Source organism: Panthera pardus, unplaced genomic scaffold (genome assembly GCF_024362965.1).
Source record: "Panthera pardus isolate Hobbes unplaced genomic scaffold, ASM2436296v1 HiC_scaffold_1, whole genome shotgun sequence".
NCBI lineage: Eukaryota > Metazoa > Chordata > Mammalia > Carnivora > Felidae > Panthera > Panthera pardus.
The window spans coordinates 82,163,151-82,175,785 of record NW_026526654.1 but is presented as its reverse complement, the minus strand read 5'-3'; the positions used below and the strand labels follow the sequence as shown (position 1 = coordinate 82,175,785).

Below are 12,635 nucleotides of genomic sequence, written 5' to 3'. Positions count from 1 at the left end.
GACCTCTACTGTTGCCTGGCCAGCTCCTTTCTGGACTTCTGGAACCAGCATTATCTCCTTTTCTGGGAGATTCTGCTCTTGTCCCTCCCAACCTCCCCTGCTATTGTGTCTTCAACGGGCACTACCATCTCACGGGGTTCACCTCTGTCAGCACAGAAATGTTGTTGGGGTGGGGAGGCCCCTGATCCCAGCCGATCAATTCCTCCCTGGCTTCAGTGAGGACTCGTAGCGTGGGGGACAGATGACATGAATTGAGATCACCTTAGAAGCCGTCCCAAGCCCTTGAGGAATTAGAAGAAAGAGAAGTCTCTTTCCTCCTTGTCAGCAGAGCTAGACAGGGGTCAGCCAGGTGGCACCAGCAGCCACAGCAGCTGTGTGGAATTAGCCGGTCTGAGATGATGAAGTGGACACAAAGAAGTCTAAGGTGAGGGACGAAGTGAGTGCTAACAGTCCCCGTCCCGGTGCTCACTGGGGCTGCCCACCTGGGTAGAGATGCTCCTTTTTGCCAAAGCCATTTGTGTTGGGTCTCTGTCACTTATACGCAAAAGATTCCCAATTAATACAGCTTTCCTATCCTCGGGGCTGTCTACCCTGGGCCACATGGGAAGAATTTAGAGACACCTTGGCAAAATATTGCCCCTCCAGAAAAGACAGAGACATGCCTGACGCCCGTTAGCATGGAAAAGTCAGGCCTTTGGGCTTAGAGGATCTGACTGCTGGTTAGCTGACAGAGAATGAAATCAGAACTCTGCCAAATTTCCAGGAGACCTTTGAAACCAGCTATACGCACCACTGTGTTATGGCAGAAAGTGCTTCTGTTCCACCACAAACACAGTGTGCCTACCCTCAAGCAGACGCGTTGTCTTTCGCACAATGTACATCTTTGTAAGAATATGCAGCTGTAAGAAAATGGTGAGAGATGCCACACAGGTTTATGCCCATGTATATTTATCATGGGGTTATTGGCAACAGCAAAAGAAGAAAGTGCACAGAGGTCCAAATACAAATAATTGGTTAAATACACCCTGTTCCATTCATAAAATGAAACAGACTATTAAGCTGCCATTAAGTATCATGTTTTCAAATGGTAGTTAATGGTGCGGGAAGTACTCAGATTAGGAGAATGGGATAGAATGTTTTTGTCTGAAAAACTGTATATACACACACATGCACCTATATTCACATATGTAAACCTGTTATACATACATATCATAGATAATCAAGATGGAAACATAAAAATGTGGTCCCTAAGAGTTTTAATTGTTTTGTATACTTACTTCCCTCAATATTCCACATCGAAAATTTATAAGAAACTCAATAGCTGTTATTAAAAATCAGAACTGTCGCCCAGACATAAGATAAGATTCTGCCCCCAGCCCCATTTTTCACCCCCAAATCTAGATAGTCAAAGAACACGCACGCTTTCATTCTCAGCTCTCACTCATCTTTGTGGTTTGTCTAGAAACCAGCGCGGGCCTGCCATTCAGCTACTGACACGCGTTGCAGGCATTTAGTGCTGGGGAACCAGGGAACCAGAGCAGGAGCTCTGAGACGTTGATGATGCCTTGTCTTCTCCATACATATTAAAATAAAAATATTGAAATAAATTTGAGGAAGTCTAACCATTTCCATCTTTCCCCCTACTGCTGTGATTCCCTTCAATTTTTTTTTTTTTCCTTAACATCACATTTTTTTTCAAATGAAAACCTTTTGGAGCCCCTGTTTAACTAGAGCCCTAGGCTTGGGCTCGCTTTGCCAGGCCAGCCCTCCAGTACTGACGTAAGCTCTAATCTGAGCCCTGGCGAGGTCACCACTGAGAGAGGAATCTTCCTCACTCACCTTCCCAGTTTAAATTTGTTTCAAATGTGGAGGCCAATGGTACATATTTCCTATCGGGTTTCCAAAGTGTTTGGAAGTTTTTTTGTGCTCCGTGAAAGAGTTTTTAACTAATCTTCCATACTTTTGCTGTGTCCTTTAACATACAAATGCTATATCCTTTGACATCTAAACTTGGGAAACACATGAGGACATTCTGCATTATACAGTGTTATGGACAAATTGGGCCCCCCTAAAATTCTTGAGTTGAAGCCCTAAACTACAAATCCTCAAAATTTGGATTGTAGCCCGTATTTGGAGATGGGCCTTTAAGGAGGCGATTAAAGTAAATGAGGTCCTAATCCAATATGACTGGTATATTTATAAGAAAAGGAGATCAGAGAATACGGAGAGACACCAGGGAAGTGTGAGCCCAGAGGAGGGGCCATTTAAGGACACAGTGAGAAGACGGCCATCTACAAGCTTCAAAAGAAACTAAACTTGGACCCAAGTCACATGTCGGCCAAAGATGGCTGCACTCAGGCTAGTCAAGCAAAGGTTGGAGTGAGCCCCAGCGTGGCCGAGGAAGCCCAATGGAGGCACCGGCTGTTGTGAGGAGAATATAAGGCCCCAGGTGGAAAATCATGAACCAGATGATACTGTCAAGGAAAACTTAACTTTCTATATCATAACCAGAAAAATTAACCAACTCCCAGAAGCAGAAAGGAATCTACTTGAACATGGAAGATCGTATATTGGACACAATGCTGCTTCCTGTGGTCAAATAGCAAATAGTTATTTGACACCTCTTAAGTGTGACACAGGCTCCTGTAGCTGCTGGCTTACCCGTGGCAGCGATCCCCTTTTTGACTGCGCACACAGCTGATGAAGGCTTTGTAAGTCTACCTTTGAATACAGGGGACTTGAGCTGTCAAGCTGGTACCACAACACAGGGTGATTGGTTGGTCTTGTTTTTGGCGGTCTGTACTCTATTTTCTTGGCTATACCTGTGAATGGAGGCCTAGCGGCCAGGTAGGAATCAGCCCTGACACCAGAGACAGGAAACAACTTACTAGATTAGAATTTCTAAGCCTGGCTTTAGAAAGGTGTTATTTCCCGTTTTGCTCCAGACTTCGTTTGCAGCAGACCCTGGGTCTAGACGATACAAGCGAAGTATAAAGCCTCTTCAGTTACCTGGCCCTGGCTTAGAGATTCAGTGACGGTTAAATAAACGTGTACATGAAAATAAAATTGTAATGTATGGGGAAAAAAAAAAAAGAACAGGGGCACCTGGGTGGCTCAGACCGTTGAGTGTCCGACTGCAGCTCAGGTCATGATCTCGCGGTCTGTGAGTTCAAGCCCCACGTCGGGCTCAGAGCCTAGAACCTGCTTCGGATTCTGTGTGTGTGTCTCTCTCTCTTCCCCTCCCCCACTCATTCTCTCTCTCTCTCTCTCTCTCTCTTTATCAAATAAATAAAATGTTGAAAGAAAGAAAGAAAGAAAGAAAGAAAGAAAGAAAGAAAGAAAGAAAGAAAAAAGACTAAACCCTCTGGACTCTCAGGCTCCAGAACCGTGAGAGAAAAAATCTCTGCTGTTTAAGCCACCCAGCCTATGGTATTTAATTATGGAAGCCCTAGCAAATTAACATATGGTGGAAATCATATTTTATTTTTATTTTTTTTAAGTTTGTTTATTTTGAGAGAGGGAGAGAAAAAGAGAGAGAGAGAGAGAGAAAGAGTGGGGGGGGGCAGAAAGAGAGGGAGAGAGAGAGAATCCCAAGCAGGCTCTGCACCGTCAGCACAGAGCCCAATGTAGGGCTCAATCTTACAAACCGCGAGATCATGACCAGAGCTGAAATCAAGAGTCAAACGCTTAGCCGACTGAGCCGCCCAGGCTCCCCAGTGGAAATCATATTTTAAATGGAGACTGACTGTCAGAGCTGAAAAACACAAGACCTAAGCTCCACCAGAGCACACATCTGGTTTTACAGAAACAGGGCGACACCCTAGAGTCCCTGTGGTCCTGGGACCAAGTAGAGGCAGAGCCAGGGCCCCTGAGGGCTCTTCTCCACCTAAGACCGATGTCTCCATTTGCTCACTGGTCAATTCATTGCTAGTAAAGTGTTTCCCACAACTGCTCTCTCCCACTTGGCTCCTGAGCCCAGTGTGGATGACAGGTAAACCTTCAAGGTTCTCCCCGTCCTCCTTGTCTATATAACTTGCAGTCTCATAGCTGTGCTGCCCACACGAGCAGTCCATTTTCTCTCAGTGGATGTGAGCACTATGCTATGAGCTTCAGAAAACTGTGACTCCGTTGTTAGTCAACTTGTGACTTTGATCAAGTTCTTTCGTGTCTCAGGGTTCCCTTAAATGAGGGCAACACTGTCTACCCTTGACTGATATCGTGAGGATTGAATGAGATGATGTGGGAAAGGCAGGCGATGGTCCACAGACACTAGCTCACCCCTATCCAGTGTCCTCTCCTCTATCCTCCTACTCTTCCTTCCTCTTGCCTTCTGACCTGAAGAAAAGGAATCAAAAAAAGGTCACGCACCCTCGTACCCAGATTTCTGACTCTCTTCCGCTGCCCTTTCCATCTGTCTACTCAAGCAGCGAAGGTCTCCCTATAGATCTTAGGGTTCTGCATGGCACCTGAGGGCAGTTCACCAGATCATCACTGTTTGCGAGGCTTAGCTAATGTCTGCAGGAATTTGATCTGGCAGAAGCCATCTCTTTCTCTGGATTTCTAGGAAGGCATGCCATCGGGTGATAGGCCGGCTTCAGCCAAGCCTAGCACAGTGTGGTTCTTGCACTCTGGAAATGTTTATTGCTGATAAAGCTTTCTCGCCGCATTAAGATAAAAAATTATGAGATCTCAAACACCCAAACACCCCAGAAGTCTCTACTTGATACAGCAAAAGTAGAACTTGATGCGAAGACATTTTCAGCTTCTAAATAGCTTGCCCATAACCCTAGCCATCCCATTCCAGGCTTAAGCTACCCTCACCTCACAATCTCGGAATTAGGTCTCTATGTTTGCATCTCACACTGAACATTCCATCTAGGAGAGTGGGCTATCAAGGTAACAAACCCAGTGTAGTGGGTGGTAGAGACAGAGTTACTTGTGGGACTTTCAGTAGGTAATTGCCCTCTCTAGAACTTAGTTCCCTCCTCTTAAAAAAAAAAAAAATAGGAAAGCTAATGAGCTGCTGTAAGAGTGGAGATAAAGCCTAAAAAGCCCCTATGCAGTGCCTAGTACATAATAATAATGACTCCATAAAGGCTACCCATCATTGTTACTACTATCATTAATATTTTTCACCTAACACATGCTTCGCTGATAAAAGGAAATACAAATGGAATACCTTGATTAGTCCCTGCTTATTTTATTATCTGACCACTAAGAGGCTTAAGTGGAGGAAAAAAAGCCACAGGGGCAGTAGTACTTATAAAGGCCTTTTCCATACGAACCAGTGGTGTACCCCCAAGTTGACAAGCTGAAAGGAGTCGCCAACACGACCATCTGCAGAATTGTTATAATTCACAGCATGGGTAGCTCTGGGGCAGCTGAGGATGTTAACTGGAGCAGGGCTCCTCACTCTCTCCACCGTTGACATTTGGGGCCAGATAATTCTTTGTCGCCTTGCACACTGTATCGTACAAAAGTCAGCAGGATCCCCGGCCTCTACCCACTAGATGCCAATCGCACCCTCCCACAACCCAGAATGTTTCCAGACATTGCCAAATGGCCTCTGGAAGGCAAAATCACCGCCCCCCAACCCTCCCGGCTTTGAGAGCCACTGGCATAGAGGAACTCTGATGGTCTTTCACAGGGTGGTGAATATTGTCTCTTGGTGGAAAGAGAATACATGATTGCAACAAGCAGGGCTGAGATTCAGCTGGCTGGTGCCAGTTCAACTGAACCACTGTTTATAGTCCAATCCTTATTGATTGATTGGTGTTTGTGCCATACTGGTTAGCAAACATGCTTAATATAATTCCTACATTGTAGTGAACCTTAGGTTGAGGTTTCTCTAAAGGAGTAAAGGTTAGGAGCACCTGGGTGGCTCAGTCGGTTAAGCCTCTGACTTCGGCTCAGGTCATGGTCTCCCGGTTCGTGGGTTCGAGCCCCACATCGGGCTCTGTGCTGACAGCTCAGAGCCTGGAGCCTGCTTCAGATTCTGCGTCTCCCTCTCCCTCTGCCCCTTCCCTGCTTGTGCTCTCTCTCTCTCTCTCTCTCTCTCAAAATAAATAAACATTAAAAATTTTTTAAAAAAAGAAGTAAAGGTTAAAGGAGATCCTAGCTGTTCATGTACTAAAGACAGAGTTCATTCAAAGAGCATCGTGGTGGCTAGAAGTACTCAGATGGTTGTTATTCTACCTCAAAGCCTTCCAACAATGCCTCAGTATGGTCTTTTCACTCATTGCTGTCTTCTTCCTCATCTTTCCCAACCACAGCACAGAATGGCATTTCAGACTGCTTGACGTTAATGATGACTACAGACTGCTTACCTGGTTCTGGAGTTTTGCAGAGCAGGTGTTAGGAGACGACTGTCCTCCAAATGTCTCTGGAAACAGAGATATACCATTTCTGATGATATATCCTTAGGCTCTTGGGTGACACAGGCATACCATGTTTCTCTACAGGATGGTTTCAGACTTTGGGTCCCAGGGAGCTTGCAGTGGAGATGGTGACCCTGCTATAAAACGAAAGACGTCCGGAAACGTTGCCACCGGTTTTGACCCATGTCCAGGCAGTTCTCCAATGTGGGGCAAGGGAGAGGGGGAACACAGGGAACAGCAGTACTAATGAATTCAGGACCAAGGGGAAGATAAAAGATCAATTAGGTCGAGGGACTCCCCGAGACCAGCCCATTTGCCAAATAAAATCACACAATTGCCACAGGCAACCACACAATCGCTGCAATGCTGTTAAAACCATTGGAATAATGGGCTACCCATGTGAACCTTCCCCAAAAGACCAGTTTACATAGAGGCATGGGTTTTTTTTTTTTGTTTTTTGTTTTTTTTAATTTCTTTTTTTAACGTTTATTTATTTTTGAGGCAGAGAGAGACACAGCATGAACGGGGGAGGGGCCGAGAGAGAGGGAGACACAGAATCGGAAGCAAGCTCCAGGCTCTGAGTCATCAGCCCAGAGCCCGACGCGGGGCTCGAACTCGCGGACCGCAAGATCGTGACCTGAGCTGAAGTCGGACGCTTAACCCACTGAGCCACCCAGGCGCCTCGAGGCATGGTTTTCGGTAAGAGCGCTGGACCACGGTTCTGGATGTGAGTAGGGGATTCAATGTCATTTATCATCCAGCCCCTTTGTTGCTGAACAGGCTTATCAGTCTCTAGAAACAAAGCTCTAAAAGAATGTTAAAGGGAGTGGAGAAACAGGGGTACTAAAGTCCCCAATTCGCTCATGTCTACCACCAAGTCCACTTCTCAGAGGCGCTTCTGGGTCTGCCCACCTGCGCGTCCCCACCTGGGACAGCTTCCCTCCCGGCCCACCTACCCAACACTCTACTCATTTACTACCTGCCGGGCTTGGAGGGCGTTACTTAACTTCTCTGTGCCTCGATTTCATTTCCTCTGATTTGGGAGAATAATCATTCCTGCTTCGGCACGTGGTGAATATCAAATGAGAATACATGCGTGAAGAGCCTGGCACATAGCAAGCCTGCAATAAATGTTACCTATTGTTACGAGACTTGTTATTCATCCTTCACATGTCCATATCCTCCAATAAACCTGTCTTGATGCTCCTAATTAGGTACACATGTTATCTTCAGGGGCTGCCAAAAAGCGTTCACGAGGACACCTCACGGGGGCACCTGGGTGGCCCAGTTGGTTGAGTGTCCAACTCTTGATTTCAGCTCGGGTTGTGATCCCAGGATAGTGGGATTGAGCCCCGCATCAGGCTGTGTGCTGGGCCTGGAGTCTATCTGGGACTCTCCCCACCTTCTCTCTGCCCCTGCCTGCTCGTACGCTCTCTCTTCTCTCCTTCTCAGAAAAAAAAAAAAAAGTATAGCTCACAGATTCTTAGTGCAGCCTCAGGATGTACCCACAAACAAGACCTGCCATGAATAAAACCTCAAAATTCTGGGCACAATTATTGATACAGCGGTAGGGATGAACCAAAAAAATAAAAAACAAAAAAGGCTATCTGAATAATTGAGGAGATTGCTGTGAGGACGGAGAGAAAAGGAGATCTCTTTTTACAAGATCTCATGTACTGAGGATGATGTTTTTTGGGAGTTAACCCGCCAGCAAGAGAGGCTGCCTGAGAATGAGGATGATGCAGAAGAAAAGCAAAGGTCAGAGGGAGATCGAGATAGGAGAAGGAGGGCAATAGGGCCAGAGAGACTGGGTTACATTTTTGGGACCCTGGATCCAGCCAAGCCTGAAGACATGCGCCCGGGGTTGTAAAAAGACGTAAACAGCCTCTTTTTACCTCAACTAGCTTCAACGTGGTTTCTCTCATTTGTTAAGAGTCTTGATTAACACTGCATATTTCTCCATTCGTGACACATATTACATTTCATCTTAAGTAATTGTTGAGTTGTCTATCTTCCCCCAGCTAGGCTGAAATTCCATAAAGGCAAGGCTCCGTCCTACCTGTCGTTGTCATGTAACTGAGAAGTTTAGGATCTGCCAGGTGTACATAGGGCTGAAGCTAGGTCCTCGAAGCCTGTCTTGTTCTCTCTGCCTCACAGGTTTTCTCCCGGCTGTGTTTTCTGCCACATCTCTCCTTCAAGAGGACTCTCGTAGGGTCTGCTCGCATCACTTGCCCGAACGTATGCCCCTTTCACTGACTGCAGTGGAGTGGCATTCTCTTGTGGGCTAGCCTGGGTCACACGAATACCTCTCTGTGGCCCGGGGGACAATGCGGGGAGAAGGCCGATCGGTGGTTCCACTAGCATCACAGAAATAACTAGGATCACTAGTTCCCAAAGGAAAGGAATGTGAGCAGACAAAAAAGAAACCGGTGTCCACTGTCTGTTCCCGCTCCCCTACTTGCTCAGATGTGTCCCAACCCATTCCCAGAGTGCCCAGAGGGGTCTATACCTTGCGTTCTTAATTGCCACATCTCCCATCTGGCCCCCGGGAGCTCCCCAGCCACATCTGTCCTGTGCTCCAAGCTTGTCCCGGGTGGAGACAATATGCCTAACGTCCGGTTGCGCTAATTCTGACACACAGCTGCACAAACCACACACCAGTGCTGCCCTGTGCTGCCACTGCATGGACAGACCTGTCATGTGTTACCCCTTCTTTTAATTAGTCTCTTCTTCCATGAGACCCCGGGAATGAGACGGAAGGATACAATATGAGCAACCCGCCTATCATGAGAAACGTCCTCCTTCTTTCATACTGGCTTTGGACCAAACTTGTGAACGTGCACTTTCTCTCCTTAGTCTGAGCTCCATTCCAGAAGCTTCCTTCGTCTCTCATGCCAATAGGCTTCAGGCGGACCAACCCCACACTCCCACTAGATCAAGCTGGGTCACTGAGCATAGCATAAAGCTGGGATCACTGCTGTGCTTTTGTCTTTTGTTTTTGTTTTTTTAAAGAGGAATTTCCAGAAGAATATCTTATTCTTACTAGATTTCCTATTTAAGTGTCACTAGACAGATTTATTTGTTAGTTATCCTGAACAGCTTTTACCCCACCATTGAGCAACTGTCAGATTGGCTGGGCGGTGTTCTAATCCGTTGTCACAGAAACAAAAAGCATCCATGTCTCTTCTTGGAATTTGCTTTCCTTGGGGAGGAGGGGGGTAGCAGGGATGTTTTGATTTGTATATCTCTGTTCCCATGTAATAATCTTAAGTTTTTAAAACCCTGTCCATAAAACAATTGATGTCACAGTTAATGTAACTGTTGACTTACTAATGGACTATGGGCAGAACTGTGTTCAAGCCAAAGAGAAATACTTTGATTGACTCTACAGTGACCAAAGTATGTTTGCAGTGGTGCCTGACCTGTCTCTACCAAAACTTTCTTCCCGTTCATGGGACATACTGTCAATGAAAGGGAACGATAATATGCAATTAGATGTTGGCAGACACTCTGGGCAGTATTTCAGTACGCTTTTACACTCTTGCACCCATAATGAGCAAACGAGCATGTAGACTCACGTTGTGGCCAGGTGCCCATTCTCCCACCTAACATGCGTTCTCTTTTCCTGGCTTCCAACATATGTCATCACTACCCCCTAATCTGTGCATCTTTCCTCCCAGTAGACCTCATTCAGTGCCACTCATTTCCAGCATTGATTTCCATCTATCTGCCCATCGCAAATAACCAGTCAGGAAACAGCAACTCGGGAGCCCTGCCCTCCAACGTACACACACATTCCCTCACAATGAGCCAACCTTTCCAGACTGACATTAGCGTTGTAACCAACATAAGGAAATGAAACAGGTAATTTAAAAATCCTTGTTCATCTCTTGCAATTACAACCCGTTGTTTTTCTGGTGTTGAAAATTACCTATAGGCAGGGGGGTTCCGGAAGATGGCGGCGTAGGAGGACGCGGGGCTCACAGCGCGTCCTGCCGATCACTTAGATTCCACCTACAGCTGCCTAAAGAACCCAGAAAACCGCCAGAGGATTAGCAGAAGGGAGTCTCCGGAGTCAAGCGCAGACTAGAGGCCCACGGAAGAGGGTAGGAAGGGCGGCGAGGCGGTGCGCGCTCCACGGACTGGCGGGAGGGAGCCGGGGCGGAGGGGCGGCTCGCCGGCCAAGCAGAGCCCCCGAGTCTGGCTGGCAAAAGCGGAGGGGCCGGACGGACTGTGTTCCGACAGCAAGCGCGACTTAGTGTCTGGGAGGTCATAAGTTAACAGCTCTGCTCGGAAAGCGGGAAGGCTGGAGGACAAAGGGAGGGAGAGCTGCTGAGCCCCCGGACGGCAGAGCTCAGCTTGGCGGGGAACAAAGGCGCCAGCGCCATCTCCCCCGCCCATCCCCCAGCCAAAATCCCAAAGGGAACCAGTTCCTGCCAGGGAACTTGCTCGCTCCGCGCAAACACCCAACTCTGTGCTTCTGCGGAGCCAAACCTCCGGCAGCGGATCTGACTCCCTCCCGCTGCCACAGGGCTCCTCCTGAAGTGGATCACCTAAGGAGAAGCGAGCTAAGCCTGCCCCTCCAGCCCCCGTGCACCTTGCCTACCCACCCCAGCTAATACGCCAGATCCCCAGCAACACGAGCCTGGCAGTGTGCAAGTAGCCCAGACGGGCCACGCCACCCCACAGTGAATCCCGCCCCTAGGAGAGGGGAAGAGAAGGCACACACCAGTCTGACTGTGGCCCCAGCGGTGGGCTGGGGGCAGACATCGGGTCGGACTGCGGCCCCACCCACTAACTCCAGTTATACACCACAGCACAGGGGAAGTGCACTGCAGGTCCTCACCACACAAGGGACTCTCCAAAATGACCAAACGGAAGAATTCCCCTCAGAAGAATCTCCAGGAAATAACAACAGCTAATGAACTGATCAAAAAGGATTTAAATAATATAACAGAAAGTGAATTTAGAATAATAGTCATAAAATTAATCGCTGGGCTTGAAAACAGTATACAGGACAGCAGAGAATCTCTTGCCACAAAGATCGAGGGACTAAGGAACAGTCACGAGGAGTTGAAAAACGCTTTAAACGAAATGCAAAACAAAATGGAAACCACGATGGCTCGGCTTGAAGAGGCAGAGGAGAGAATAGGTGAACTAGAAGATAAAGTTATGGAGAAAGAGGAAGCTGAAAGAAAGAGAGATAAAAAAATCCAGGAGTATGAGGGGAAAATTAGAGAACTAAGTGATACACTAAAAAAAAATAATATACGCATAATTGGTATCCCAGAGGAGGAAGAGAGAGGGAAAGGTGCTGAAGGGGTACTTGAACAAATTATAGCTGAGAACTTCCCTGAACTGGGGAAGGAAAAAGGCATTGAAATCCAAGAGGCACAGAGAACTCCCTTCAGACGTAACTTGAATCGATCTTCTGCACGACATATCATAGTGAAACTGGCAAAATACAAGCATAAAGAGAAAATTCTGAAAGCAGCAAGGGATAAACGTGCCCTCACATATAAAGGGAGACCTATAAGACTCGTGACTGATCTCTCCTTTGAAACTTGGCAGGCCAGAAAGGCTTGGCACGATATCTACAGTGTGCTAAACAGAAAAAATATGCAGCCGAGAATCCTTTATCCAGCAAGTCTGTCATTTAGAATAGAAGGAGAGATAAAGGTCTTCCCAAACAAACAAAAACTGAAGGAATTTGTCACCACGAAACCAGCCCTACAAGAGATCCTAAGGGGGATCCTGTGAGACAAAGTACCAGAGACATCACTACAAGCATAAAACATACAGCCATCACAATGACTCTAAACCCATATCTTTCTATAATAACACTGAATGTAAATGGATTAAATGCGCCAACTAAAAGACATAGGGTATCAGAATGGATAAAAAAACAAGACCCATCTATTTGCTGTCTACAAGAGACTCATTTTAGATCTGAGGACACCTTTAGATTGAGAGTGAGGGGATGGAGAACTATTTATCATGCTCCTGGAAGCCAAAAGAAAGCTGGAGTAGCCATACTTATATCAGACAAACTAGACTTTAAATTAAAGGCTGTAACAAGAGATGAAGAAGGGCATTATATAATAATCACAGGGTCTATCCACCAGGAAGAGCTAACTATTATAAATGTCTATGCGCCAAATACCCGAGCCCCCAGATATATATAACAATTACTCATAAACATAAGCAACCTTATTGATAAGAATGTGGTCATTGCAGGGGACTTTAACACCCCACTTA

The 12,635-nt window shown here is 46.7% G+C and overlaps 1 pseudogene; it reads left to right on the top strand.

Annotated features, from left to right (window-relative positions):
* The first annotated feature begins 873 nt into the window (after nucleotides 1-873).
* LOC109265818 (transmembrane protein 126A-like) lies at nucleotides 874-3,035 on the top strand (annotated as a pseudogene).
* Nucleotides 3,036-12,635: the final 9,600 nt, after the last annotated feature.